This window comes from Acinonyx jubatus, chromosome B2 (genome assembly GCF_027475565.1).
Source record: "Acinonyx jubatus isolate Ajub_Pintada_27869175 chromosome B2, VMU_Ajub_asm_v1.0, whole genome shotgun sequence".
Taxonomy (NCBI): domain Eukaryota; kingdom Metazoa; phylum Chordata; class Mammalia; order Carnivora; family Felidae; genus Acinonyx; species Acinonyx jubatus.
Window position 1 is genome coordinate 102,175,219 of NC_069385.1, and position 12,696 is coordinate 102,187,914.

The window sequence follows — 12,696 nt, forward strand, 5'->3', positions numbered from 1 at the left end:
GCCCACAGCCCGAGCTGGCAGTCCGTCACCGCCGATAGGCCACCTAGAAGACTAACATGAGTTGAGTCGAGTCTTTTGTACTTGAGGCGAGCCGCCCGGAGGCACAGGCTGATCTGGTGACCCTCCCAGATACACTTTCTCTGCCGGAAGGAACAGGATATCGGATGTGACAACACTGCAGCCAGGGAAAGGATTCCCCTCCCCGCTGTCCACCCCACACCCTCTGAAAGATCAGGGATTTGAGGAGAAAGTTAGAATGACAGTGGCACTTTCTTGGCTCAGCACATCAGTAGGAATAGAACTGAACCCAATGAATGAATAATGACGAATGTATTATGAAGCAAAAGGGAACCCCTCCGCCATTGTAAAATATCAATTATTTTGCAATTACCCAAAGCCTTGAAAAAGTTAACTAGGAAAGAAACATTTCCTTTTTTTTTTTTTTGCCCCCCCCCCCCCCCCCCCAGCACGTAATTCTCTGGGCATGAGAAACCGGAATACACATAAATGTTTGGGGGAAGTTTATCTTTATATTAAGGAGCTGGGAGACTTGGCAGCATTAAAATGGAAAGGGTTAATGGAATGAACTATAGATTAAATTGTAAAGCAATCAAAGAAAACCAAACAGTTTATAGCAGACAACCATCTTCTGGTGTTTGGGTCTGTGTCAAGCCATGGATGTGGAAAATTAAAGCCATACTGAGAAAGGAAATGAACCATGTCTAATACATCCCCAGCAATAAAATGTTTTCACTAGGACTGTAAAACTGTGGCTTACATTAGGAAAAAGAAAATCAAACTATATGTCAATTCCACATCATGGGACATGAAGTGTCCACAAAAATTTATATTACTATTTAGAAGTGTTTCATTCTGGTGTTTTATTGTGATTGGATGCGCCCTCCTCAGTATCTTTTGACTGGTATGAAAATGATTTGAACTACTTTTTTAGCATTTATTTTACATCTATTACCTGTTCTATTACTTTTTATTATTTTATTGTGCTTGTGTAGAGGATTTTGCACAGTTTTCATTATAATGTAACATTAAGTCAATTTATTTGTGTATTACATGCTGTATAATTGCACCTTTTTCTAGAACAATTTGGATTTCATTATCTAACAAATCAGCACTGTTACATTTCTAAAAGCTCTTGTTAGAAATCAAGTGCATTTTCAAAGTAGGACAACAGAGGTCAAGTTTGCACCAAAAAGATTCCTCAGTAATGTTGGAACTATTTGAACATCGGGTGAAGGTCATATTGAAAAGAAGGAAAGACTTGTTTCTTTGAGGAAATATTTAATTATTCACTATTGTACTAGGTTAAGATCAATAAGGATCAATACTGCAAGAAAAGGAATCTTGTAGAACAAAGGGTTCTGACATGGAACAGATAAGAGTGAGCTATAGATCACGGAACGAACAAATTAATCCAGGAAAAATGTCAATTGTTACTGTGTTTTGTTTATTATTATAAAGGATATCAAGATATCATTTGGATGCTTAGTTTACAAGGGCTATAAATTGCAAAACTACCAAGCATGGTGAAGTGTACATATGTTTTTACATAGCTATCTTCATAAACTGATCTATGCTTAACACAGAGGTGGCATAAATGATTTCAGCAGTCACATAGGTAAAGTGCAAAACACCAAAACAAAACAAAACCAAACCCCGCAATCACTAAGAAGTTGATTAAGCTGTGAAATAATTAACAGAATGTAGATTGATGTTTTATAGGCATAATTATATTTTACATTTTCGATGAGTAAGGATGTAGGGATGATAAGTTATTCGACACTACATTTCCTAGATGGCACACTTGGTATTTTTCCCATATTATTTTGGGTTGTTTGTTAACTTCTCATTAACGTTTGCCTTTTTGTTCTTATTAGACTCAATGGCCTCAGGATAGTGACCATGTGATACTTAATACATCTCCACAGCCCTGTCTGTGACCCAGCAGAGAGAATAGTAATATTGACTTAATACTATTAATAGCAGTAAACATCAGGAAATATTATCCCATTGGTTAAGACAATAAGTCACGTATTTTATTTAGTTTATTTAGTTTCTATAATGGTAACCAATACCATTTTTTTTCCTTTAAGGATATATGGTATATGGGAACTTTAGAAATCTAGAGAAAATTCCATTTTCATTTGTAGGGTCAATATGAAATTCTGTTTTGATGAATTTGGTGATGTATTTACCAAATAAAGGTTTTTTGATTTCAAATAATTCATTATACAAAAATGGAATGTATTTTATTCAACCTGACAGTTTTACATGTTATTGAAATTTTACCCACAATCATGAAGTTAAGTAGGATCTCTTGGTGAGGGGTTTTATACCCCCCTCCACACCAAAACTGCAAGGAATGTGGGAGAGGATGCTTTAGCAAATATTTCATTAAGTCTTGGCCTTTTTAAAAAATAAATTGCTCTCTTTACAAATAATAGCTTTTAATAATGTTTCTGTGATGTGCTGCTTTGTCTTACATAGCAACTCAAGCTGTTGGGAGACAAGAACAAACAACAAACAGTAATAATAAAATGTATCCATGCATTCGATGGCTTAAGTAAGCTTGCTTGAAGCCTTCAATTTAATAGCTTCTTTTGTCCTTTTCTGGTCAATTTTCCTTTTTTTTTTTTTTTTTTTTTTTTTTTTTTTTTTAGCTTCTCGCTTCATGTTACACTTTTGCTCATTTTGTGATCTATTTATACCCTTGGATTTTAGATATATGCTAGTAATAGGAAAGTCAATGTATTTATTGGCCTCTCTTTAATTGGTTCTTCATTCTTACAGTAAAACTGGCTGGTGCTGGCAGCTAATGGCCTTCAGGCTAATAGCCTTGCATTTCTGTTTCTATCAATTGAGATGTATGGTTACCACACATGAGTTCTGTTTTCCCAAATTTGTATTTTTCACTATAATTATATCAACGAATAAGATCTATGCTAAATATTTGTCTCTGTGACAACTGTTGAATACTTAAAGAATACTTGATAAAATAAATTTCAGTACAAGGTTTTGAACTCTCTTGTGAATATGATAGAAAAAAGGTAAACATTTTCAATTCTATACATTGCTTAGCAGATGTGATCAAGACGCTCAATTCTAAAGAAATCCAAACTAAAAATACTGGATAATACTTTATGGGTATAGTTTTTGCTTTAAAAATAGTAACTTCAATCAGGAGATCCATACTCAAAGAAGAGATCTTGGCCCTACCTCCAAGTTTGATGGAGAATGAATAACTATTAATACAAGTTAAACTAAATTATAGATGGATGCATGCATCATTTTTATGATTCCCTTGATAATAGAGCGATACATAGTGCTAGTTAAGCTTATGCAGTCAAGCTGGTTGAGCTTTCTAGGATTCCTAGGAACAATATTTATACCAAAAATCAATTTAGATACATACCACGACACAAACCTAAGTATCTAGGTTTATATGCATCATCCAAATATTTAACCAAGCCAAGCAAAATATAACTTCATGGAAAAAGTGAGCTAATGTTTGTATCTTTCATATTGAGAAATTAACAGACACAATTTTAATTTTCTGGTTAAATTGTGAAAAAAATAATGAAATATAATTTTAAGTTAAAAACTAATAACTTAAAAAACAAATGAACAACATAAGCTATATTATGAAATTATTGAAGGAGAAATTAAAGAATAAAGACCTATTGCCAAAGATAGGAAAAATAAACTAGTTACAATAGAAATAAAATGACAATTATAAGACTGAAAACATAAAAAAATTATAGAACATGTATATGTTATATATCATATGAGGTATATGATATATGTCTTGGGATAAACATAGTTTTAAAAGAAAAAGAATATGAAATTGTATTAAAAACAAAAATGATTGCCACCCAAAACAAAAAAATCTCAGTTTACAAGTAGAAAAGTAAAAAATAGGAACAAACCAGTTACTAATCAGTAACTAAGTTATTATAAGTTGAGTTCAGGTTAAAGGCTTAAAATGTAGGGGGAAAAACCCAACCACATTAAAAGTAATGATGAAAAGTATGGCTGAAGAAAAATTACATCAAATGTAATGAACTTACATGTTTCAAATTACAAAGCAGGAAAATATGTGAAACTGTGTTCTGATATTCTAAAAAGAATTGAATGTATAGTGATGATGATGTAAATATTAATATACTCTTGATTTCTTGATAAATCTGGGACACAAATTATAAATTATGCTATAGGTATTTTAATAATTTAATTAATAGAATTAATATCATTAATCTAATAATAAGTGTGTTAAATTCTCTGTCATATAGAAAACACAACTTTTTAACATGTCTATGAAACTTTTTTTTAAAAGGCTATATATTAGGCCCATAAAGGGAGTCCTAATAAAAGCAGACATGTTACAAACCACAATTAATCTGTATATCAATAGAGTAGATGTAGGTACCAAATTGGGAAACAGTTGAAAACCTCTCAGTCATTTGGAAGCCCACACCTCTGTTCACTCAACTTTCTAAAAAATCTTTTGTCAAATTCAGTTTATCTAGGACAGTTTTCCCCAGGGTGTTCGAGGACCACTGTATTAGAATAAATGTGGGAGTGTTTGTTAAAAAAATGAATATTCACTTTAGCACTAATGCAGTGATTCCAAATCAGTTAGTAAGGATGGTGCCTGGAGATCTGGGTTAGCCATCTAAGGGAGTTTAGATCAACAGTGATCTAGAAAATTAGTGATACTAGCTCTGAACTTAAGTTTAGAAAGAAAATAGAGGCCCCACTGGAAGACGAGAGATAGAACATGTTTATCTCTTCTTCCTCTAAAGGCCTCTCTGAAATGCTAAAGAAATAAACACATGTAAATTTATAGAGGTAGATAATAGCATGTAAAGTTAGGTAATACTAGATCAAAGTTGAAGAAGAGAGTGTCCTTCAGGCATCAAGAGGTTTCAGCAATTCTGGAAGATGAAAAGCAGATAGCATGGTAATTCATGTAGTAGGGCAAAGAAAGATGTAGCTTTGATCTTCATAAAGGAGAATATGGGCAAAGGAGCCAACTTGCCTCTTAGAATCTTACCGAGGCTTAGATCTAAGAGAAACCAGAGTGCAAGTTGAGAAATGTGGATAAAAACAGGACTTGTTGAAATTTATATGTGGGACAGCTGACTCACAGCCAGCCCCTCCCTCAATCAAAATATATATATGTAATACAGTCATAATTCTGCTCCCTCCCAGGCCGGAAATCACAGGTAGGAGATTGAAGGTTTCTTCTATTGGAGAAAGTGAATGGCCTCAGAGAAAAGGACTTCACATTCTGTATTTTTGTACTCCCCTATCAAATTGGCTGGCATTCTGATGATCCTAGATCCAAATGCAAAGTCAATAATACAGGAACACAAAGCTCCCAATCAGAGGCTTAGTGCTTTGTAATTACAAATATATTCAATCGAGAATCATCAAGCATTTGAGGCAACTCCTCAACATGAAAGAGGGGCACTGAGGTGGGGAAAAACATATATTAGAGTAGCCCAGATATAATGAAGTTCTAGTATAAGATGTTTGTAAAAGTATTTATTGAATCATAATTTTAAAAAAGACCAAGAAGGGATAAGTAAGAAAAAAATCAAAAAACAATTCCTGAAATAAAAAATTCAGAGAGAAGTGATAATACAAGGTAGGAGAAATTTGTTAGGAAGTAAAACAAAAAGACCGCGAGAAGGCAAACAGGAGAAGGAATAAAAGAGATGTGAATGATTACCCTTTAAAATTCATTACCTGATTCGGGAGTTTGAGCCCTACATTGGGCTCTGTGCTGACATCTCAGAGCCTGGAGCCTGCTGTGGATTCTGTATTTCCCGCTCTCTGCCACTTGCTGCAAACAGTTCCATACACCTACCCAAAATAACATCAAAATATGTTCTCTATAAAGAAACACGAATCACACAGACACAGATTTTCCAAAATAAGCCAGGAAGCTAAAAGTTAATGAGACAAAACCTTCCAAGTTTCAAGGAAAATGATTTGTAACCTTAAAATCTAAAATCAGACAAATGCCATATCAAACCATTTTTTAATATGAGGAAAGAATATTTTCTGACCATCAATAGTAAGTAAATTTGCTTTCAATGTTCTCTGTCCTAGGCAGCTACTCGTGGATGTGTTCCAACAAAATCCAGGAAATAGGAGGATATGAGAACCAGAAAAATGTGGGTTCAGCTTAGAGCATTAGGTAAGCAAAGTTGCAAGGAAAATTTCCCCCCTAATCTCCCTAATGTGAATTACATGAAAAATTCATCTATCTCTGTTTCAGGCCTTTGATTCTATTTCTTGAAAATTGGATCATGATGTTAAAAAGAAAGAAGCTTACTACCATCCTGCCTTGGGTTAGAATGCAAAGCATCCCTATTATAGACCAAGGCCCAAATTGTTTTCCTTTAATTTGAATGCTTTCCTCACAATTAGACTAGGAGGTAGAAATGTTTACCATAACATATATCTTACTGTGTCTGTGCAGAAAGATGTCCAAAAGATTATTTACTAAAAAACTGTATTATGTTGACTCTGGGTGCTGGGACTTTGGGAGAATTAGTTTTTTTCTTCTCTTCATTGCTTGAATTCTTTTTGATGCATGTATATCCCTTGTAAACTGGATTATACATTATAAATTAACAGAGAATAATAAAAGATTGGAAATTACTTAAATGACCATAAATGGAGGGACTGGTTACATAAATCTGGTGTATTGGTACAGTGGAATATTTTTAAGTACTGGTACATTGTTAAGTAAATCAAACTCTGTGTAGTCCTCTCAGTGTATAGAGTAAGGTACCCTTAGTATAAAAAGTATATATACATCTATTTATGTGCATATATCTCTGATAGAATATATAAAAGCAGGCAACAGTTGTCTCTAAGGAACAAATGATTTGAGGTTAGGAGTGAGAAGAATTTTTACTATATGCCCTTCTAGAACTTCTGAATTTGGAACTATTTGCATGTACTACTTATTTAAAAATAGCATTTAAAAAATTATGACTATATCCTACAATACTCAACTGCCTTTCTCCCAATTTTCAGACTAGAAAACTCCTTAATTTATTCATGCCTCATCCTTTGTGTCTCATCTATTACCAAGTGCTATGAATTTAGCTTTTGAATTTAATCTTTCTTTTCTCTCTTGCTTCTACCACCAGATAGTTCAAAGAACTCATCAATTATTACCTGTATTACTGCAATCAATTCCTAACTATCCTTTCCAATTTTCTTCCACTTCCAAGTCAGTAATTACAGTGTGATCTTTCTAAAATACAAATTAGATCACCTTGCTTTTTAACATTGGTCCTCCAGAACACAGCAACTGAAGCAAGCATTTAAAGGATAATCCATGTGAGAGGTGCCAACCTATGGTGGAAAGAGGAAGAAAAAAGGAAAGTGAGCAAGAGAAGATGTGATGCATCAAAATGGTGCAATACAAAGTGATCAGCTAGGATTACGGGGTGCCTGGGTGTCTCAGTTGATTGAGTGTTTGACTCTTAATATCATCTCAGGTTGTGATCTCCCAGTCTTGAGATCCAGCCCCAGGTTGGGGTCTGCACTGAGCATGGAGCCTGATTGGAATTCTCTCTCTCTCTCTCTCTCTCTCTCTCTCTCTCTCTCCCCCTCCCCCTCTCTCTCTTTCCCCCTCTCTCTCCCCCCCCCCCTCTCTCTCTCTCCCTCTCTCCCTCTCTCTCTGTCTCTCTCCCTCTCTCTCTCTCTCTCTCCCTCTCCCTCTCTCTCCCCCCCCCTCTCCCTCTCCCCTGTTTTAGCTGCTCTATGTCTCAAGATAAGTAAACAAACATTTAATAACAAACAAAAACTGTGAAAGTGATCAGCTAAGATTAAATATACAAATTGTGTTGTTGTTAGTTCCCTGGGAGAAAGAAAAGGAGGGGGTAATTTTAACTGCTTTCCTGTCTCCCATTGTTCAATGTTCATTCCATGACAAGTCAGTTACCCTGCACTTAGGGGTCTTTTTATTTAGAAACTTTGTGGTCAGATTCAGATTCAAACAGTTGAAAAACTGCTATGGATAGTAGTTTCCAAATGGATGTTAGCTAGTATTGCTGATTATTTTTGTTACTACTATTATTATGTTTCAGATGACATCATTGGGAGAAAGAGAAGGAGTGAATTTTGTGCCCTCTTACAAGCTTCATATTTGGGAGCAAAGAGGAACTTGAGAGTTTTATTTGTTTGTTTTTATTTTTTTATTTTTTAGAAAGTGTATTTATTTTGAGAGAAGAGAGAGAGTGGGGGAGGGGTAGAGAGAGGGAAAGAGAATCCCAAGCAGGCTCCATGCTGTCAGCGCAGAGCCCTACGTGGGGCTTGATCCAACAAACTGTGAGGTCATGACCTGAGCCAAAATCAAGAGTTGGACGCTTAATGGACTGGGCCACCCAGGAGCTCCTGGAAGACTTTTAGTTGCATGATTAATTTGTATGCAATTTTATTCATTATGTCATAGCATCGGGAAGAATTTCCATAACTCAGCCACAGGAGCACTGTTTTCTCAATTTTTTGTCATATTTCTGCCCCAAATAAGTCTGACTTCAGCTCCCTCTCTGCCCTGCTTCACTGTTGTAGTTTCAAGAATGTAGACTCTTCAGTTTCTTTTACCATGTTTTATTTGTGTCTTCATGTAACTTACACATTATAGCAACATAGAGCATATATAATACTTATATTAAAATGAAAGTTTCTAAGTACAAACCACATATTTTGGCCCATATTATCTTTGAACTCAAATTTTATGTGTTTATTATTAATCATTTATTTTTCCTCATCTAATTTCATGGAAGTAATTAATTCATTATTTAAAATATTGTATATAGTTAAGGTGGACAATGTGATGATTTGATCTACATATACACAGTAAAATGATTACTATACTCAAGCTAATTAACATGTCATCTGATGTAGTTACCCTTTTTTTTTGTGTGATGAGAGCTCCCTGAAATCTACTCTTAGCATACTTCTAATATTCAATATAGTATTGTTTTTATTTGAGAGAGCGAGAGCGCACAAGTGGGGGAGAGGGGCAGAAGGAGAGAGAGAATCCCAAGCAGTCTCCACAACCAGCATGGAGCCCGATGTGGAGCTTGATCCCATGACTCTGGGATCATGACCTGAGCTGAAATCAAGAGTCAGATGATTAACCAGCTGAGCCACGCAGGTGCCCCTTAAAGATCTTTGTACAGACCATGATGTTTCCACAAATTCATGATTTTACCTTTGTTGTTTCCTTAGCTTGAAATTGACTCTCTCTCTCTTTGTCTCCTACAAACTCATTTTTGATTCTATGAAGTACCCAGTACTTTGAAGTACCCATCTCAGGCACCATCTGCAAAAGAAAGCCATCCCCATATAGCCCAGTTTTGTCAATATGCTGTTCTTTTGAACTCTCTTAGCACCTCGGCATATATTTATTATTAAGGTTATCAATTTACAAAAATAAAAATGGTTTTATTTTCTTGTTTGAGTCTCTTACATATTTATCTTCAAGACCCCTTGAAGGAAAGGGAGGTTTATAAAATCAGAGCAGGAAATCTGAAAGGGGTGAACAATGCAGACACAAATGCATGGTGTTGGGAAGGAGCCTTCACATGTGTGGATGTGTTTCCCAATGAGGTTGAGAACTGAGGATCTATGCTTGCACCTATATGCCTTCTCTCCAGTGAGAAAAATGGAAGCTGACATCTCAGGGCAATTCTTTGTCAGAAATATACATCTGCATGAAGAGAAGAGAGTTAAAAATTTAATCTGCAAAGCTATTTAGAGAGTGGATAGGCCTTGACAGGCCTCCCAAATGTATTACAAGAACAAGAAGAGTGGAGTTATGAAAAAAAAAAAAAGCTGTTGCAGCAAACAGAATGAAACTAAGCTTTCTTGACAGAATCAGTTTGCCAAATGACTTTAAAATCACACTTGTCCTTTTTTTTCCCCCTTAAATATACTCTAATTTAAATGCGTAAGAGAAACTTTCAGAATGTATGTGGTACCGTTAAAGAACTCTGAGGTAAAGACACCACAATAATATGCATTGTGCTATTTGGGAAAAGGGTGTGTGAAACAAAATTAAAACCTGTCAAACCACTAACCAGTCACAAAAAAGTAATGAGGATTCTGGAGGCATCTATGATAATCTGACTGATAATTTTCAAACTATCACCTTATGTTGAAATTACTGCTTGACATGAATGAACAGAGTAAACCATTGCCAATCAAGTTCCAAAGAATATGACAGTTTGATGTCACTTTGTGCTCTATGTTCATTTTATTCTACCTATTACTTTAGGAAGTTTATATTCCAGCCCACATTTCATCATTGTTATAGGGAAGAGTGCTGTTCTATATTCTGACTTATACTTAGTATTAAATTTGTCTTTTTTTAAAGTTTATTTTTGAGAGAGAGAGAGAGAGAGAGAGAATGAATGCGTGGGGGAGGTGAAAAGAGAGAGGAGACAGAATTCCAAGCAGGTTCCCCACTGGCAGTGCAGAGCCCGATATGGGGTTGGAACTCACGAACCGTGAGATCATGACCAGAGCCCAAGTCAAGAGTTGGATGCTTAACTGACTGAGCCAACCAGGTGCCCTAAATTTCTTTGTCTTTTAATTTCATAGTCATTTCCCTGTATGGTAAAGAAACCTACTTTTTTAAAAAATTTAATTATTTTTTAAAATTTACATCCAAGTTAGTTAGCATATAGTGCAACAATGATTTGAGGAGTAGATTCCTTAATGCCCTTTACCCATTTAGCTCATCCCCCCCCACAACCCATCCAAGTAACCCTCTGTTTGTTCTCCATATTTAAGAGTCTCTAATGTTTTGTCCCCCTTCCTGTTTTTACATTATTTTTGCTTCCCTTCCCTTATGTTCATCTGTTTTGTATCTTAAAGTCCTCATATGAGTAAAGTCATGTATTTGTCTTTCTCTGACTAATTTTGTTTAGCATAATACCCTCTAGTTCCATCCATGTAGCTGCAAATGGCAAGATTTCCTTCTTTTTGATTGCTGAGTAATACTCCATTGTGTGTGTGTGTGTGTGTGTGTGTGTGTGTGTGTGTGTGTCTGTATCACATCTTTTTTATCCATTCATCCATCAATGGACATTTGGGCTCTTTCCATATTTTGGCTATTGTTGATAGTGCTGCTGTAAACATGGGGGTGCATGTGCCCCTTCAGAACAGCATACCTGTATCCCTTTGATAAATACCTCATAGTGCAACTGCTGGGTCATAGTGTAGTTCTATTTTTAATTTCGCGAAGAATCTCCATACTGTTTTCCAGAGTGGCTGCACCAGTCTGTGTTCCTAACAGCAGTGCAAAAGAGATCCTCTTTCTCCGCATCCTCACCAACATTGTTGTTGCCTGAGTTGTTAACATTAGCCATTCTGACAGGTGTAAGGTGGTATCTCATTGTGGTTTTGATTTGTAGTTCCCTAATGATGAGTGATGTTGAGCATTTCTTCATGTGTCAGTTGGCCATCTGGATGTCTTTTTGGAAAAGTGTCTATTCACGTCTTTTGCCCATTTCTTCACTGGATTATTTGTTTTTTGGGTGTTGAGTTTGATAGGGTTTGGATACTAACCCTTTATCTGATATGTCATTTGCAAATATCTTCTCCCATTCTGTCAGTTGCCTTTTAGTTTTGCTGATTGTTTCCTTCACTTTGCAGAAGTTTTTATTTTGGTGAGGTCCCAATAGTTCATTTTTGCTTTTGTTTCCCTTGCTTCCTGAGACATGTTGAGTAAGAATTTGCTGCGGCCAAGATCAAAGAGGTTTTGCCTGCTTTATCCTCAAGGATTTTGATGGTTTCCTGTCTTACATTTCATCCATTTTGAGTTTATTTTTGTGTATGTTATAAGAAAGTGGTCCAGGTTCATTTTTCTGCATGTTGCTGTCCAGTTTTCCAGCAACCCTTGCTGGAGAGACTATCTTTGTTCCAGTGGATATTCTTTCCTGCTTTGTCAAAGATTAGTTGGCCATACGTTTGTGGGTCCATTTCTGGGTTCTCTATTCTGTTCCATTGATCTGAGTGTCTGTTCTTGTGCCAGTACCATACTGTCTTGATGATTACAGTTTTGTAATACAACTTGAAGTCTGGGATTGTGACGCTTCCTGCTTTGATTTTCTTTTTCAAGATTGCTTTGGCTATTCAGGGTCTTTCTGGTTCCATACAAATTTTAGGATTGTTTGTTCTAGCTCTGTGAAGAATCCTGGTGGTATTTTGATAGGAATGACATTGACTATGTAGATTGCTTTGGGTATTATCAACATTTCAACAATATTTGTTCTATCAGGATATGGAATCTTTTTCCATTTTTTTTTTTTTGTGTGTGTCTTCAATTTGTTTCATGAGCTTTCTATAGTTTTCAGTGTATCGGTTTTTCACCTCTTTGGTTAGATTTATTATGAAATATTTTATGGTTTTTGGTGCAGTTGTAAATGGGATCGATTCCTTGATTTCTCTTTCTGTTGCTTCATTGTTGGTGTATAGAAATGCAACGGATTTCTGTGCATTGATTTTATATCCTGCAACTTTGCTAAATTCATGAGTCACTTCTAGCAGTTTTTTGGTGGACTCTTTTGGGTTTTCCATATAGAGTATCATGTCATCTGTGAAGAGTGAAAGTTTGACCTCCCCTGGCCAATTTGGATGCCT

At 35.7% G+C, this 12,696-nt stretch overlaps 1 long non-coding RNA gene across 1 annotated transcript in view; it reads left to right on the forward strand.

The window, feature by feature from the left end:
• The first annotated feature begins 6,133 nt into the window (after positions 1-6,133).
• The window catches only part of LOC128315426 (uncharacterized), a 32,336-nt gene continuing 25,773 nt past the window's right edge, over positions 6,134-12,696 (forward strand). Inside the window, exon 1 of the long non-coding RNA XR_008298171.1 lies at positions 6,134-6,223. This is a non-coding gene — a long non-coding RNA (uncharacterized LOC128315426). The remainder of the gene's footprint in view (positions 6,224-12,696) is intronic.